The sequence below is a fragment of the Peromyscus maniculatus genome, chromosome 1, assembly GCF_049852395.1.
Source record: "Peromyscus maniculatus bairdii isolate BWxNUB_F1_BW_parent chromosome 1, HU_Pman_BW_mat_3.1, whole genome shotgun sequence".
Taxonomy (NCBI): domain Eukaryota; kingdom Metazoa; phylum Chordata; class Mammalia; order Rodentia; family Cricetidae; genus Peromyscus; species Peromyscus maniculatus.
Window position 1 is genome coordinate 57,658,983 of NC_134852.1, and position 17,584 is coordinate 57,676,566.

Genomic DNA, 17,584 nt, shown 5'->3' on the forward strand with positions numbered 1-17,584 from the left:
AAATAAATGTGAAATCATAGTAATTTTACAAGTGTTTCTAGTTTAAAACTTTTTATAATTGCTTGTGCTGGGTGACCTAGAATGGGTTGTAAGTGAACTCTGTTCACTGCATGAAGCACCAGGTTTTAATAGCACCAGGGTCTCTTGACTAAAGAAATTATTTTTATTCTATAAAAGGGGTTAGAGAATCTGGGATGATAGAGAAGAACTTTTCTGATAAGTATGAGACCCTGAGTTCAGTCAACCAGAGCCTACATTAAAAAAACAATAGCCAGGCATGAAGGTAAAAGATTTTAAACTCAGCACTGGTAGACAGGGACAGACAGATCACAGTGTCTCATTCGGGAGACCATTCTAGCCAATTTAGTGAACTCCAGCTATTTAGAGACCCTCACTCAAATACTTTTGAGTGCTTTTGTAGTTCCTGAAGAACAAGAGCTGAGGTTAGTCTCCTGCCTCTGGTCAAGCACGCATACAGTACACTCATGGGCACAGAAACATGCAAATACACCCATAAAGTAGATGAGGATTAATGTGTCAGTGACTGAACCCTGTCCCCAAAGGTACAAATTCTTCCTATATTTATTCCCTAGATCTTCATTATGCCATTTTTTAATCAAACCAATGGTTGCAGGATGACAGCTGACCTCCCACAGCTCAAGAGAATTTGCATCAGCATGACTTCTGTAACATGTGGGGGCCATTTTGTAAGCCAAATGGTGAACAGTTAAACAAAAATGTACATGTTTCTGTGAAGGTGTTTTCTTAATGTTACTAACATCTACAATCAATTAACTTTATGGAGTATAAATTGGATTGTCTGAGTGGCTGCACCATTACTAGAGGGTCTCAGGAACAGTTAGGAGATGCCCTGAAGAGAAGTAAATTATACCTGTGGAGAGTGGCTTCATCTTCAGACACAGGGGCTCCAAATGCCTGTTCTGAGTATCTTTCCCATAGACCTTTAACTTTCCTAGAAAACTCAAATTGTATAATCCAAACATTTGCAACACACCTTTACTTGTGTGTTTTTATGGTTCTGCCATCTTTCTTTTGTTGAACTTGATTTGATCCATTGTATTTATCTTCCCATCAGAAATAAAAACTTTACCAAATGCATCCACACAAAATGCCCTTTCTCTCTAGCTTGGGTAGAATTAACCTTGTGTTTCTTCCCATGGTAACTTTTATTAAAAATAAAGGAGTTTCCATTTCTTGACAGGATTACACGGAGTGGGGGAGAACAGAAAAAGAATAAATGTAGAGTTTTAAATAGTTAATAAAAAGGAAGGAATGCCACAAACATAAGCATTCCTCCCTCACACTCAGGGGTGTAAAATTATGCAATGCAAAGTTTATTAATCCATGAACAGGATTGGGTAAGGATTCACAATCTCTCTCAGCATGCTAATAAGATTTTGGATGAGGTTCATAGCTCATTGGACTTTCAGCTGTATCAGCATTAAAAATAAAGAATCTGAGAAAAGTGATCTCAGCTTTGATCTAGCCTGTTCTGGGATATAAGCTTAATTGTGTCCTCTGTAAACTCATTGAAATTAAACCCTTTCTTATACCCAGCTCATAGTCTTCCCTCTATATTATAGACCCTTTCCTGCTCTAGAGATTAAACCACACTTCAACATTTCTAAGCCCACAGCATCATACTTACATTGTTACCATTTTTGTCTTTAAATGACATATCTTCTTATCCCTACTAGACCATCCTTTTGAGTAGATAACAATATCCTAGTCAATGGGATATGTGCAAGCTTCAAGTTAGTGTCTAAAATAGAGAGAGCTTCTAGTGAGTTTTTTAAAGATTTTTTTATTTATTATGTATACAGTATTTTGCCTGCATGTATGCTTGCACACCAAAAGAGGACACAAGGTATCATTGTAGATGGTTGTGAACCATCATGTGGTTGCTGGAGATTGAACTTAGGACCTCTGGAAGAGCAGCCAGTGCTCTTAACCTCTGAGCCTTCTCTCCAGCCCACCTGGCAGCTTCTTAAACTTAGTTAAATTTCTTCAATTATATTCTCATTTTATTGTTTGTGAGTTGTTTATTGAAAAATTGGTAATAAATCAATCTTTTCATTCTGGTATAGAACTTCAGTAAAATACTGAAAAGGTTCAGAAACTAATTGGTGTGCTCAGCTCAGTGGGAGTGCTTGTTAAGCATCACTGAATAACAATTTCTAAAAACTGACCTGGTGTTAAAATTGGAAAACTGCTTGCATGATCTAGTGTTTTCTCATTCTGGAATCTAATATATTCATGGAACAACATTACTCAGAATTAATGTGTTGTTGAAATAGATATGAACATGAGGATAAATGTTGTGTTGAAGATTATACTAAAAAGAGGCATGTCAAATCCACACCAGGTTTCTAACATCATCCATATCCAGGTTTCCCAACATTTTTTCTGGTCCTTTAGAAGCTAGTTACCACATACAGCATTGTTTCAGTAATGGGGATGCAGCTCACCTGTTCATATCCATGAAGGAAGAACCCCCACTGTCAGAATTGTGCACTGCATTAATCTTAGTTCCATTTACACCTTGTTTCTTAAACTGAATCCCTATTGTGTATCAGATGTTTCCATCACATATCATATGTGATAAAATGCAAAACTTTTATAGTCATTTATTATACATGAAGTCTAATCACCATTTCAGGACAAATGTAAATTCCATGGATCTCCCCTTTCCACACCTCTTATACTAACAATTCCATTCTACAGAAAATGATACACAGACCATGTGAAGCCAACTGCCAGGGTTTTGTTATTGTGGTTAAGAATCCTCTTTTAAAATAATCTATTTTTATTTGTGTGTATGTGTATGCAATGTGTATGCAGGTGCCCATGGATGACAGAAGAGGGCATTGGATTCCCTGGAACTGGTGCTCATGAGCTGCCTTACATGGGTACTGGGCCCTGAACTTGAGTCCTATAGAAGAACAATTAGTGGTGATCATGAAATTTGTGCGGTTTATTTTTACTGGTGGAGAGGAATGTTAAACAGCTCTGCAACTAATAAAAAATCATGGGTTAGATGCCTCATTTAGATAACTCTACATATTTTTTTCTACAGGAGATCCATATTGTGGAATTCAAGCTTTATGAAAGCAGGGCTCAAATTCTCTTTAACAAGAGATATACATGAATAACCTTGCATGCTACTGCAAATGTCCTTCAGAAAGATTAAAGAATGATAATTAAAATAGAATAAAACCACATGTACCCAGTGTTCAAGTGAAGGAATTTGCTGTAGATGGTAGCACTGGCTCTCCTATCCCTTTATGCAGCTGCTTTGAAGCTCTTTTTTTTTGCCCATGGACTATTTTTGTTTCTACAGGATGTCCAAGAAGACCCCAAGATAATATTCAGAATGGTTGCATGGTTATATACTCTACAAGAAGATTCAAAGCACTGGGGAAAAGACAGGCAATTTCTCCATCAATATAAGAAGAAACTAGAACCATGATTAGAAATAATAAAAAAATGTTTTAGGCTGAGGAACCAATTTGGAGCCACACTCGTGATTAGCACCCCTGGAAAAGGACAAAGCTGAACGGGTAAAAATGTTCTTTAAAGACTAGCTAACTCTATGCAGCACTGCCATTTCAGGTGGGCCTCAGCATGCAGGGCTCATTACCACATATGGCAAAGCCAGCAGTCACAGTCATGGCTAATTTGACAGGATCTAGAATCAGCTAGGGGAAGAAAAACTGGGCACATCTATGGGACTTTTCTAGATTGGGCTTCTTGATGTGACAAGACTCACATTAACTACTGGGAGGAGCATCCTATTGACGGAAGTACAGAAATAAATGAAAAAGACAAAGAAAACTGAGTGCCAGGATTCATCTCTCCCACATGCTCACTCTACATGTATTGTGACTAACTAGCTTCTTCCTGTTCCTGTCAAGACTTTCCTACCATGATGGACTGCACCCTCATTGTACCTATAAGGCAAAATAAATGCTTCCTTTCTAAGTCTCTTTGGTCAGATTTTGTTAGAGTAAAGACAGTAACAAACACATCTTGATAAGGGACCCATCATGGGCAAATATTGACTTGTTAATTTTTCAGTCTGTGATTCAATCTCCATATGTTTCTCTGCATTCATCAAGGAAGACATTGAGAATGAGGCTACAGTGGGAAACTGGATGTCACTCCAAGAGGTAAGGGTTAGGATGTTCTGGGTTCTAACTCTGTCCATAGCTGGTACAAAGACTAGACACATTGGTTCCACAAGATGATCCCTCAGCAGGCTGACCAGCCTCTGGTCCTAACTCACATGTCATTATGAGTCAAGATTCTGTTCATGCCTTTGCACAAGTATTTTGAGCAAAAGTGTTCCCTGAGGAAAACAAAGTTTAGAGTGATTATTGAAAAAAAATATAAGTCAACTTTATTTCTCAGAGGATTTGCATTATAGGTTCTTTATAGGCTGGGTTTTGTAATAGCAGGAAAATGTGAATGTTCATGGAGTCTGTAGATGCTAGTACACATTTCAAGAATTTCTAAATCTTGTCATTTTGCAAATCTTGACTGCATGATATATGTTAGACTGACAATTATGATCTAAACATTATAATAGAAAAGACTATAATGAATCCAATCTATTTAACTGATATATTTCACCTCCCTGTGTGATAAGGAAATATATTTAGACAAAGAAACTGATTGGAAAACATGGGACTAAATGCTGTTTTGAGTATAAAAACAAGAAGAATATTCTACAGAGGCAAAAGACTTTTCTCTCCATGTGCAATTTACAATATGGTTTAAACAAATAATCACATACGAATAAAATTAGAATTGTGGCTCTTTCAAAGTGCAGATGTATAATGTCTCCATTATCACAGAAAAAAATGTCTCTCTGTAAATACAGGAAACAAATTGGCAGGGGTGCAATCCTTGGCTGGAAAAAAGCACATTATTGGTGAGAGTTAAAGATGAGGAAGAAGATTAGAGTGAGGAAAGCTGAGCCTAAGAAAACACTGTCAACAGAAATACAATGGAGGGACCACAGGAAACACGGATAGTGAAGTCCTCCTACCACACAGTGAGAGGGTCAGTTGTTTCAAGAAGAATGATACATGATATCAGTCTAACCTTCTGAGTTCAAAGTTTCTATGGTACATTTTGTGGTCTTGGCAACTCCCATGCATTTGTTATTTTTCTTAATTTTTATAGCAGAAGTATGCATTCAAACACGAGACATAGAATATAATATTAACACTATTATCACATGTGAACTTTTTAGAACCATAAAAGCAATAGATTCTCCCCAATACTAAGGTTTGAAGCTATTTTCCTCTTTAAAGTAGAGTAAATATGTTTCTTCCTTAGATCTGTAAAGTTGTGAAAAGGACACGATCTAGCAAGGTATCACTTTTAGTTCAGAACCAGTCCCATGTTGATCTGCACAGAGAAGTGGAGAGCCCAGTGGGTGGTCCTTCTTACCATCTCTACTCACATGGTCACACTTGGCATCTTTTCCATCCTAAACCGAGTTAGTCAACTGGCCAAGCTTCATGTTGTATTTCCCCATAATTGCTTTGTGTCTTAATATTAAATGTGCAAAGGAGACTTCATGAGCCAAAGATTGCTTTATTTTCTTTACACCATGTCCTCAACCTACAGAGTAAATCTGGGGATGTGAAATCAAATGAGAAGTACTTGGTATATTGCTTTCGTGGCGTGTAAGCAGAACATATCAAAAAAATGAGGTCCATGGTGTTAGCTTTCCTTCCAAACATGTTGCATTCCACTTTTGACTTGGGGACCAGAAAATCTAAGAGGAAAACTATGAGATCTCTCTATTACCAGCATGATGATTGTCTCATATTTTTATGTTAACACAATTTCTGCTGTATTTAAGATTATATATGACTTTCTTTGCTATGTTCCTATTGTCTTAGTAAGTTGTAGTTAATGTGACCACCATTACAGAGGGTAATACAATCACACGTTGAAGATATATATATATATATATATATATATATATAAAGAGTCACTGAACGCCGCCCATCCTCCACACTATCACATGATTTTCCCTAGTGTTGACAGCTCTTACCTCTTCTCCCACTTTCTCCAGTAAAAACTGGCCTTGAAATGTTTTCCCTTAATCCAAATGACTGACTTATTTTTATGTGCCAATATTAAATCCTTAAAGTCAGGGCAATTCTCTCTTAAAATAAGTGTGATTTCTTTCTGGCTGAGGGTAGATCATATGGCTGAGACATTTATTCCTCATACAATGTTCAGATTTCTACCTGGGCACAGCTAAAGTTCTGAGTTACAAAATAAACAGATTAATAGCAAGAATTTCCTCTAGCTATGGCAACCCAATAGAACATTGTACTTTAAATATATACAAAATGTCAGGGAGAAACTCTTGTGGACTATCAATTTCAGATATAAAGAATGAGATCCAGAAATAAGAAACTAATATCTGGCTTTGTATCTAATTATTTTAAAAGACAAAAAGAGAGCCCCACGCACGCCTTCAATCCCAGCACTCGGGAGGCAGAGCCAGGCGGATCTCTGTGAGTTCGAGGCAAGCCTGGGCTAACAAGTGAGCTCCAGGAAAGGCGCAAAGCTACGCAGAGAAACCCTGTCTCAAAAAACCAAGAGAGAGAGAGAGAGAGAGAGAGAGAGAGAGAGAGAGAGAGAGAGAGAGAGAGAGAGAGAGCCCCAGTGTCCAGTTGTTTAAGGATCTTGATCTGTAGGAAGACATAAGCAAGCCACTACTCATAGGGCTCCAGCAACAAACCCAGGTATAATTCTAGCAAAGTCCAACCTGGGTAGACAATGAGTTGATTGGTTTACTTGCAGATTATAGACAAGGGATTTACTTTAAATAACATGGACACCAAAGCAGCAATAACAATAAAAAGTCTTACCCCCAGCATAGAAGATGATTTCCCCATAGCTGCATAGATGAAGACTCCCCCCGCCCCCCAGTAACTCTTCCAGTCTTTATAGTGTAGCACTTCCCAAGATCATGAGGCCACATGCAATCAGGGCAGAAAGACAAATCACCAGGAGGTGCAGAAGGAAGAATATCAGGGGGAGGGCCCAATGACCTTGGCCAACTGTTGCCCTATAAGGGAACTTCCGCAGACAACCACAGGGGTATCTTGAAGTAGTCACAGTTCTGGTGACAACAGATATTCTTATGCTCAGAGGATGGTTCATTATACCTGTACAGAACCTTTTGCAACTTTTCAGTCTTTTCTGGAAACAGTCTGAAAACGCATACTATCCTTCAAAATGAAGTACACATTTGGGACAAGAAATGAGAGTTTGGAAGAAATATTTCACATGGAATGATCAGAAAGGCAAGTAGTAGGTCTGAGGAAAATAAAAAATAATATTGCATCTCCACATTTAATATTTTCTCACTGGGACAAGTAAACTTACATTGCTCCAATTACAAATATCAGTATTAGAAGCTGTCCCTCAGAGTTCTGTTGTCATAATCATTAGCATGTGTGATTCATAAAACCATGACAACTGTGAAATATAATAAAGGACATAATAATTTTTTTTATTTATTTAATATTTTAGGAGAACTGGTAATATTAATTTTCACTATTAGATTTAAATCGAATTTGAATTATTTCACTCAGATGTAGTCAGTGAAACATTTGACAATGAGAATTCCTTAAAACAATAATTTAAACGGAAATGAAAAATTTGGCATCTTATTATTTAAATGAACAGATACTAATTTAATTAATAATAATAAACATACTGTATTGAGTAGATGCAATTTTTATTTTCCAAGTTACCATGGACTCTAGTCATAGCCTTGCATCTCTTTAATTGGACACAAAGTGAATTTTCATTTTGAGCTTACAAAAATTGTAGCAGTTTTCTTTACTCTTCATTATTATGTCTTGAGGTTTTCTAAGAAGCTTACTGAGTTTAAATATGAAGGATATCTAATAGGCTCATGATTAGAACAGGTAGCTGGGGTTGCAACTTTAGAAGTGTCTAGTTGGAGGAAGTGGGTCACTGGGGATTTGTCCTGCAGGTGTATATATTGTTCTCTCTCTCTCTCTCTCTCTCTCTCTCTCTCTCTCTCTCTCTCTCTCTCTCTCTCTCTTCTCATCTTTCTGGTTGACATGAGATGAGTAGCTTATCCTGCCACATAGCTCTGCTACAATGCATCACATAATGTAGTCTCTCAAACACAGAACCATGCCTTAAATTTACATTCCCCAAATGGTGAACTAAAAGTAAAGTCACCCCCTCTTTAAGATTTTCCTATTAGTTGCCTGTCATAGTAAATAAATGTGTGAGTATATAAAGGCAAAACTAACTCCTGTGAGACAAATTTAGTTGTGGTAGGGAAAAAGGTATTCATATGAAGAATACAGCTACTACCCCCCTCATAAAGCACAGACATTAATTCTAACAATGATTTCAGCATCCAAAATAACATCTTACAGAGGGAAAAAATTATATATTATTATCCGCTAGCTATTTGATGTATGTGAGTGTGTGTGTGTGTGTGTGTGTGTGTGTGTGTGTGTGTGTGTGTGTGTTTAGAGTTAGATGGTTGAATGGAAGTAGAGGTGTTGTTAATGTGAACCAATAGACTTACACAGTGTATTTGAGAGTTTTGAATACACTCACACACACACACACATTGCTCTACATTTGTACCTTGTAGAAGCAAATGTTTGTCTATAACTTAGAGAAAAAGGAAAATACAAGTTCATATCCCAATCTAATTCTTTTACACAACATTTACCTTCAAAACACAAATTACAGCATGTAGCCATCAACTGCTCACTTCTCACTGAGACTTTCAGAAGCATCATCTTCTGTCTGATTCAATTTCACAGCCTGGTCCACACAGGAGGATGCTGTGCCTTGAGGAAGGCAACTCTAAGTGTGAAACTTCCTGAAAGAAAAAAATGAACATGCATGTCACAAAAGCTTAGAACAGAATCACACCTACAAGTTTCATAAAGAAAGTGTTATATTTTCTGTTTCCCATCTGTTTGGAAAGCCTGCAGCCACAGCCAGAAGTTGTCTAAGGTATACTCAAGTTAGGGGAGAGGCTAAGGCTGATCTTTTTATTTAATTTGGAAGTCTGACTGATGTTAATAATAATCAGCCAGCAAGGTGGCACACCTGTTTAATCAAAAGCACATAGGGAGATTCCAGAGTTCAAGGCCAGCCTCTCCTACTTGAGACCCTGTCCTGAAAACCCACTCAGTGAGTAAAAACAAAACAAAATGCTATTAATTTTGAGCAAATTAGTTAATCTCCTTGCTTCTGTAGTGGCAACTCTGAGGAAATATAGTTCCTCATAGATCAGGGTAATTGTGAGGTCAAACTAAAATTATGTAGGCAAATCCCTTACTTCATAGCCTAGAAAGAGGTTTTCCAATTAACACAGAAATGATTATTTTAATTAATGGCACTTATTTTCCCACATGGTACAATTTTATTTACTCTATACAATGTAATGAATGTTTACAATTAAATGAAAAAGTTACCTAATGTCTGGCCACAAGCCACATTGCTGTGATATCCTAATTAACAACTGAATATCTGGCAGAGTGGAGTTTTTTATGGGAAAACAGAACAAGATAAACAACGACAAAATAATCTTATTTGCTTTAATACTGTTAAAATTTGCTTTGAACATGTATGTAAATTTTCATAAACACCTCTTAAATATTTAAGTGTGCTCTAATTTTAATGAGATACATTTCCATGTAGAATGAATATTGTTCATTAAGATTATACTTCTAGTTTTGATGTGCTGGAACATCAAACCCTACATGGTTATGGGCAATGAGGAATTTCTAGTCATCATCTGCTCTTTTCAAGGTTCATAGTTTGAACTCAATAGTCTAATTCACTAGACACAGTAGCAAACCATGGAAAAAGGCTATTAAGTCAATTGTCCCAGTTTTCTGAGGTAACTAGGTGAGTGAAGTAAATTTTTTTTCATTTATTGTAATGTATTGGGGCTAGAGATAACTCATTTAGAAGATCAGGTATAGGTCAGAAAAATAATTTAATGTCAAATGTATAGATGCATACAGTTATGATTTATAAGTTTATATAGAAACACAAATGTGTATATGTGAACATAAAAGTTTGACTTTTATGCTGGTTCAAGGTGAATACTTATTGGGAGAGTTCAACCATTCAGTGCAGTAAGAATTGACTAAATTATATAGTCATTATTTTTGGACATCAGGCTCACTGGCCCAAAGCTTCAGGGGATTCTCCTGTCTCGGACTCCCATCATGCACTGCCTTTCTATGGGTTCTAGGGATTTGAACTCAGGCCCTCATGAGGCATGGCAAGCATTTTATCCACTGAGCCATCTCCTCAGACACAGTCTTCCATATTTACAAATCCTACTTTCTTTTCAATCAGAAACTTCCAGACACAAGAATAAGTTGAATGACAAGAGAAAAGGTAGTAGAAACCTAGCCACAGATGAACCAGTCTCTGCAGTTTTCAGAAATGAACATTAAAATACTAATTGTAAAATGTGAAGAAAATAAATGGTAGAACTTAGAATTTCGTAAAGAGAATGGAAGTCATTTCTTAATAAGTAAACTCATACTTAAAAAAATATACCGAGTATGTTAAGTGAAAAAAGAAACCAAAATGAATCTTTAAACAGAATATTTATAAAGAATAAGACAGTGCACTGTAAAATAAGTCAGATGATCACAAATAGTTAACAAATGAGGAGGTGAAATGTGCAAGAAACTATTAAAGGACTACAGTCTGATGGCAAGTTCTTCTCCAGGTATTGGTTTGTCCTAACAGAAAGCAAAGGGGGGCAGGGAGCAGTTGAGGACATACATAGATTTTTCAAAAATAGAGAAAATAAGTCAAGTCAGGAATTCACAAAGTTATAACAAGTACAAGCCAAAGGAATTCAAGAAATCATCATCCATTTGTTATAATAAGAAGTCTAAAACTAAAACCAGAGACGGAATTAAAAAAACAATTGCTCATAAAGACACATTAACATCAAAGAATTCCTGAGGTCCTAAGGAACTGTTTGGGAGAAATGATGGAAATGAGATGGCATGGAAAATAGGCTTTAGAAAATAACTTAAGTTTACCAAAAGCCACCTTAAATTTTTAAAATGTTTCCAATACCTTAGTTTAGTTTTAATTATATAGAATAAATAGAATGACTATTTTATTGACAGAGTAGCTCTGGATGGTCACATGGCAACACCATAAACTCTCATGTTAATAAAAACCCAACCATCAAGCCATTGCATTATCATCTCTACCCCTTTAATGTCTATCATTTGAGCTGGAAATGGCTACAGAGGGTGTGTTCCCAACCCACTTCCAAGTCTTTTTGTTTCTGCTTAGTTACCCACTAGTGAACCAGCACACCTCGTGTGGACATAGTTGGAATGGTAACCACTGGAGCCTATAATCATTTATATTCATGATTATTATTATTTTTTTTTTGGTTTTTTCGAGACAGGGTTTCTTTGTGTAGCTTTGCGCCTTTCCTGGAACTCACTTGGTAGACCAGGCTAGCCTCGAACTCACAGAGATCTGCCTGGCTCTGCCTCATAAGTGCTGGGATTAAAGGCATGCGCCACCACCGCCCAGCTATTCATGATTATTTTATGTAGAGTACAAGATTATGTGTTTTATTCCATGCACATAAAACCTTACACTTTGCTATGAGTGTATCCATCCAACACTAAAGGTCCTCTCATGACATCTAAGTAGTGCCAATATTTACTTTCACTTTCAAAATCTGTTAATTTTGTCCTACGTTTATTTTCTTTTTCTTTTTCTTTTTTTTTTTTGGTTTTTCGAGACAGGGTTTCTCTGTGTAGCTTTGCGCCTTTCCTGGAGCTCACTTGGTAGCCCAGGCTAGCCTCGAACTCACAGAGATCCGCCTGGCTCTGCCTCCCAAGTGCTGGGATTAAAGGCGTGCGCCACCACCGCCCAGCCCTACATTTATTTTCATATGAAGTATTATTGAAGATAAAAAGCACAAAATAATCCCAGCAAATGGAAATACTCATAGATAAAAATTCCTCAATATGAAAACATGTCAGAGTATTTAACATCCAGGAAATATTTAAAATTTCAAAGATATAACATTAGATTCCTTAAGAAAGTCCCCAAATTCAAAATTAATTGCACCAACAGAAAGACAGCTAGTACTAACATGTGATGCAAGAAGGTTGTTCAGTAAGAACACCCTCATGGCCAGAAGGAGTCTAAGAGGCTTTAGTCAGAACTCACACTCCAGGGGAAGATACCACTTATCCTACAAGCATTTAGATAACTATGGGGGTAGCAAACATGTACTTGATCACTAATGTTGTTTGCTCATAGATCAAACTATAACCTAATACAATAAATAAATGTACACCAGTGGTTCAGAGGGAAAGGCACAGGTCCTGATTTATTCAGTAGGTGTTTGAGTTCCTATGCACATACATGATATAGGATTCGCTTTATACCCTGAACCAACATTTTCTTCTCTCTCCCCCTCCTCTGTCTCTGTCTCTGTCTCTGTCTCTGTCTCTCTGTCTCTCTCTCTCTCTCTCTCTCTCTCTCTCTCTCTCTCTCTCTCTCTCTCTCTCTCCTTTTCCTCACCTCTCTCCTTTCACACCAATAAGCAATAGTGAATTGGTATTGATAAAGGGTAAAAATAATTGTGTCCCATATTTCTGATCAGAGAATATTACTTGAAGGCTAAGATTTTGCACAACTTCATGTTAGTAAGTAAAGGTGACAGTTACCCACTTGGTTTCATTTACTGTTTAGCAGTTGTTATGTGTCATGCAAAGTCTTTTCACTTATCTCATTAAAAATAATGACATGAAATAGCAAATTATAGTTGTTCATGTGTTTAGTGTCTATACTGCTGGTATCGCTTAATAACAGGTGTATGAAAAACATATACTGCAGTTGGAATAATAACAAAACATCAATCTCCTTTAACACAAACTGCCAGCTATATGAAAATGAAGTAAAATTTATGTTGATTTTGACCATCTTTTGTGCATGTAAGAAATCTTCAGTAATCCACATATATTTCTAGGTAATCGTTTACATATTCTTTTCTTCAGTACAATAAATAACACCAAAATGTAATGTGTTTTTCCAGCCAACAAAACCATTTGTTTTGTAAGTCATTTGCTATTTGTTTTGATTTAATAAATTTTATTCCAATGCTCCCTCATGCTTTTAAACAAGTAAGTCCCCACGTAGGTGTTTATTTCAAATACTTAGTAATATATGTATGTTTGCTAGCTAGTTTCTTTTCTCCACTGGAAACAAGAGTATTCTTCTCTTATTGATGAATCTATTTCTTTCATTCAGAACAATACACTACCTAAGATGTAAAGGATGTGCAGATGCATAAGGCCAAGGACTCACTTTTCCAAGCCTACCCTTGGGTTCATGTGTCTCCTCAGGTACTGGTGAGCACAGCAGCAGTGGGAGCTCCTCCCGGCCCTTCTACAGATAGAATTCTGAGTGGCTTCTATGACACCTGTCCTGTTGATAAATGCCTTTGACATTTCCTCCTTTGGATGGCCACCTGGACCCACCAAAACAATGGGACATTATTGCTCTTGTGTTTTATGTTATTTGACAAAAGTGAAGATATCTGAAAATTCCTAGCAGGGTCACAAACCTGATGATTTGGATTAATCAGGAAGGATAATGTCCTGAGAAGTTGTACTGACATGAAAGTCTTTCAACAGAGATTGAGCTCTTCCTCAGAGAAGCAGAGAACTGAGCTCCTGATGGACACATTGAAATAGTGAGCTTCCCTGTTGTGAGGGCCAGTGGATGCTCTCCTCTGAACTTCTTCCTTTTACCATGCTATGTTGATCTATTTTTTTTTAAAGTGTTTCTGTGACTCAATACAATTCAAATCTTATTTAAAATGAAAGAATTCCTAGTGATATTTCTTTTTTTTTTTTTTTTTTTTTGGTTTTTTCGAGACAGGGTTTCTCTGTGTAGCTTTGCGCCTTTCCTGGAACTCACTTGGTAGCCCAGGCTGGCCTCGAACTCACAGAGATCCGCCTGGCTCTGCCTCCCGAGTGCTGGGATTAAAGGCGTGCGCCACCACCGCCCGGCTCCTAGTGATATTTCTAGCAACTTGAACTACCACATAATATTCAGATGATTGAGAACACATGTCTCTAGAATGAAAATTTCAATCTCTTGTACTTAAACACAAAATAATTTTCCAGAAGGGCAAATGAAGAAAAGATAGTTCACAGGAAAAAATCACATTTTCCAGAGCCTCAAAAAGTTGTGATTACTAATCAATTTTTAATTGATTAGCAATTCAATTCAAATCTTTGCAAATTTTCTGTGGGAAACATTTTATTTTTCCATTGCTTTGGAAAATCTGGTGCATATAGATTCAGAGCTGTTCTTACAGAACTATGCTGTTATTTCATACCCTTTCTTTAAAGTAATGGCTCTGTGAATATTTTCCTAGGGAATTTATTCTGTTATTCCTAGAAGGAAGGGATAATGGCAGGCCTAGGACACCATCTAATTCAAGCCAAGCTGGATGAGCCAATGTACTTACTGAGAATATGGCAGGACCTTGGTGACCTGGATAGCAACATTAGGGAAAGGCCACTCCAGTATGGTTGCAACTCATGGAATATGCATTACTACTATCAGGTCCCAAAGAAATTCAAGACAAATGGCTAACTGTGGTGCCCAATCAATCTACCAAGATGCACACCAGCAGCCAGGCTCTCTGAGAATCACAAGTACCTGTTACAGAGTCCTGGCTCCTCTCAGCATTTCCCACCCCTGTCCTCTGTCCCTACTCTAAACCTCTCCAGCCCTGAACTTCGCTTCCCTTCCTCCAGCTTCTGGTTCCTACAAAAAAACCTCCCATTTCAGCCACATTTTCTCTTTGTTCTCTTGGTTCTTCTCTCTCTCTTGGCCCCTGTTCTTGGCTCCTGGTCCCCTCTCTTTGCTCCCTTGCTCTTCTCTTCCTCTCCCCCAGTCTCCCTCTCCTCTCATGACCATGTTCAGTCTATTACTTTCCCTCCCTGCTCTAGACTCTTCCAGATGCCTCTGGCTGTACTCTCCTTCATATCTACAATAAAAACATTCTCAACCACACCTTGGAGCAGTCACATCCTCATTTCACTCAACTGCACTCCCCTTGTTCAGCGTGCAGACAACTCCACTGAAGAGTCTTCCTTCCTTTAGTGGTAACATTTGTAAAACTGCAGGCAGGCTCCTCACAAGTCTTTTGCATTTTGTGAGTCTCACAAAAGCCCCCTGAGTCTCAGAGAGAGAAAAACAATTGCACAGCAATGACATTCTCTCATGATGTAAAGGACAAATGTCCCACTCTCATAGCCTAAGGTCATCACAGGACACTCTGTCTTTTTTATAACAATGAGAGTTTCAAAATCAGCTGTGTAGGTTCTTAGAAATCAGAGAGACACCTCACATTTGAGGTCAGGAACAGGGAAGTGGGTCATAGTTCAACATTCTGAGGTAGGAAGCTCCAGCCTCACTACAAATTTACGCAGATTTTTCATTTGGTTTACACATCTTAGTCTTCCTAGGTATGGTGTCATTTAAGTCATAGACTTTGGAGCTTAGAAGTTGATAAAAATAGAGATGAAGGAGCATGGAATATTAAACAGGCACATAGTATAATCCTATTTGAGTTTTAGTAAAATGCCTAGGTGACCTTATGAAATACTGATCAGAAGTAGATACATGACTATCAGATAAAGCAGTTCACACAGAATAATCCCATCCAGACATGAACTAGGAAAAGGCGATGGGAAGTGGAGATCACTGATGAAAAAAATGGGACAAATATCAGAATACACAAGCTAAATCTAAGAAATAATGGGCTAAATACCCATGAAAGCAGTGCTTAAGACAGTGTATGACTTCATGGATCAGCACACTGCTTAGAGGAGGAATCAGTTAAAGATGGAGCACAGGACACATAGCTAGTAATATGTAACGCATGCGTGCATATCTGTAATGTATACTTGTGCAATGTGTATAATATGCACATGTAGGATTGTGAACAAGAATCATATTAGGATAGGTAGCTTGTGTCAACATCAGCAATAGTTATTGATATTCATATCTAGCTCTGATAATAGATACTATGCAAAGAACAGGATTCGCTGTTCTAGTTTCATTTCTGTTGCGATGAAATACTGGACAAGACCAACTTTAGAGGTAAAAGGGGTTCCAGGTTCTCGTCTGTCACTTCAGGTAAGGCCTAGTAGAAACTCAGGAGTCAGTGTCAGCACACACACAATCAAGGGCACTGGAAACACAGGCACCCATGCTGCCTGCTTGTTGTTCTTGGTTGTTTTCTTCACTCTTAGTTCAGGGCCCGTTGTAGAGAATGGTGAAATACAGAGTCAGTTAGATCAACTAATAATCAAGATAATCCCCATTGACGGGTCCACAGGATAATCTGCTCTAGACAATTTCTCAGTACGCTTTCACAAGTTAACTTTTAAAATTATCACACTCAGCTTTACTGCTGCTGTTGTTTGAGACAGGGCTTTACCATGTAGACCAGACAGTCCTCAAGTGTTAGATTATGTGTATGAGCCATCCTAAGTGGCTCAATTATTATGATTGTCGTTATTATTGTTGTTATTATTATTAAATTACTTGAGTGCTGATATAAAATATGATTAAATGAGTTCTACCTACCTTTCCAGTTTTTACTTCAACCACCCTGTCCACAGCTACTCTGAAAGTCAGAGGGGGTTTTGATCATCTCTTACAACTTCCCTTTCCAGCACCCTCAGAATCTTAGTGTAGTCATGGTGGGAAAAGTCACTGCAGATTTTACTTTCACTAGGAACTCATGCTTGCTGCTGATGGTGCCCTTACTGCCAATTAAACTCAGTTTGGCTGTGTGGATGCATACATTCCCAGGCACCATTGCCACACAAGTTCCTTGGGTGAGTGTTCAGGTCAGTTCTTTGGATATGAATTGAACAATTCAGTATATCACTTTTCTGTATTCACACAAAGTGCTTATTGAGTCAGACCATGCTAGTGAACTGCAATGATGCCCACATTTCACATACTGGAAGACTGTCAACACACAACCCTGAAGGCAGAATCTTATTTGAGAAAATTTCAGTTAAGCATTGGTGTTTTTAATTGCCCTACAACAGGATTCCTACTGGTTTACCAGACTTCCTACTATGACGGTACAACCAGAGCTCCAAGTTGTGTCAGAAAAGTTTAAAATGTTACCTTTTCCCAGGTGATCTTAACAGTGGGAGATCTGAGTGGTTACCATGGCAACAGAAGTGACAGAAGCTAAAGGAACTGACAGCCTCCACTGAAGACTGTAGAGGACTAGCTCTCTTAACAGAAGTGAAGAGAAACTGTCCCCAAGCACAAATTCACTCTCCTTACCTTTGGACTCAGGGCTTTGACTTCAGCAACTATTCAGATCTGCTGTGAAAAACACAAATTCCTGCCCTAGGAGAACCAGTCCATGCTGACTTTCTCTGTGGAAGATGTTATTTCTTCTTGGGCTGTC

The 17,584-nt window shown here is 37.8% G+C and overlaps 1 long non-coding RNA gene across 1 annotated transcript in view; it reads right to left on the bottom strand.

Moving 5' to 3' along the window:
- The window catches only part of LOC143266992 (uncharacterized), a 129,727-nt gene that overhangs the window by 91,261 nt on the left and 20,882 nt on the right, over positions 1-17,584 (bottom strand). Inside the window, exon 2 of the long non-coding RNA XR_013041851.1 lies at positions 8,780-8,932. This is a non-coding gene — a long non-coding RNA (uncharacterized LOC143266992). The remainder of the gene's footprint in view (positions 1-8,779; positions 8,933-17,584) is intronic.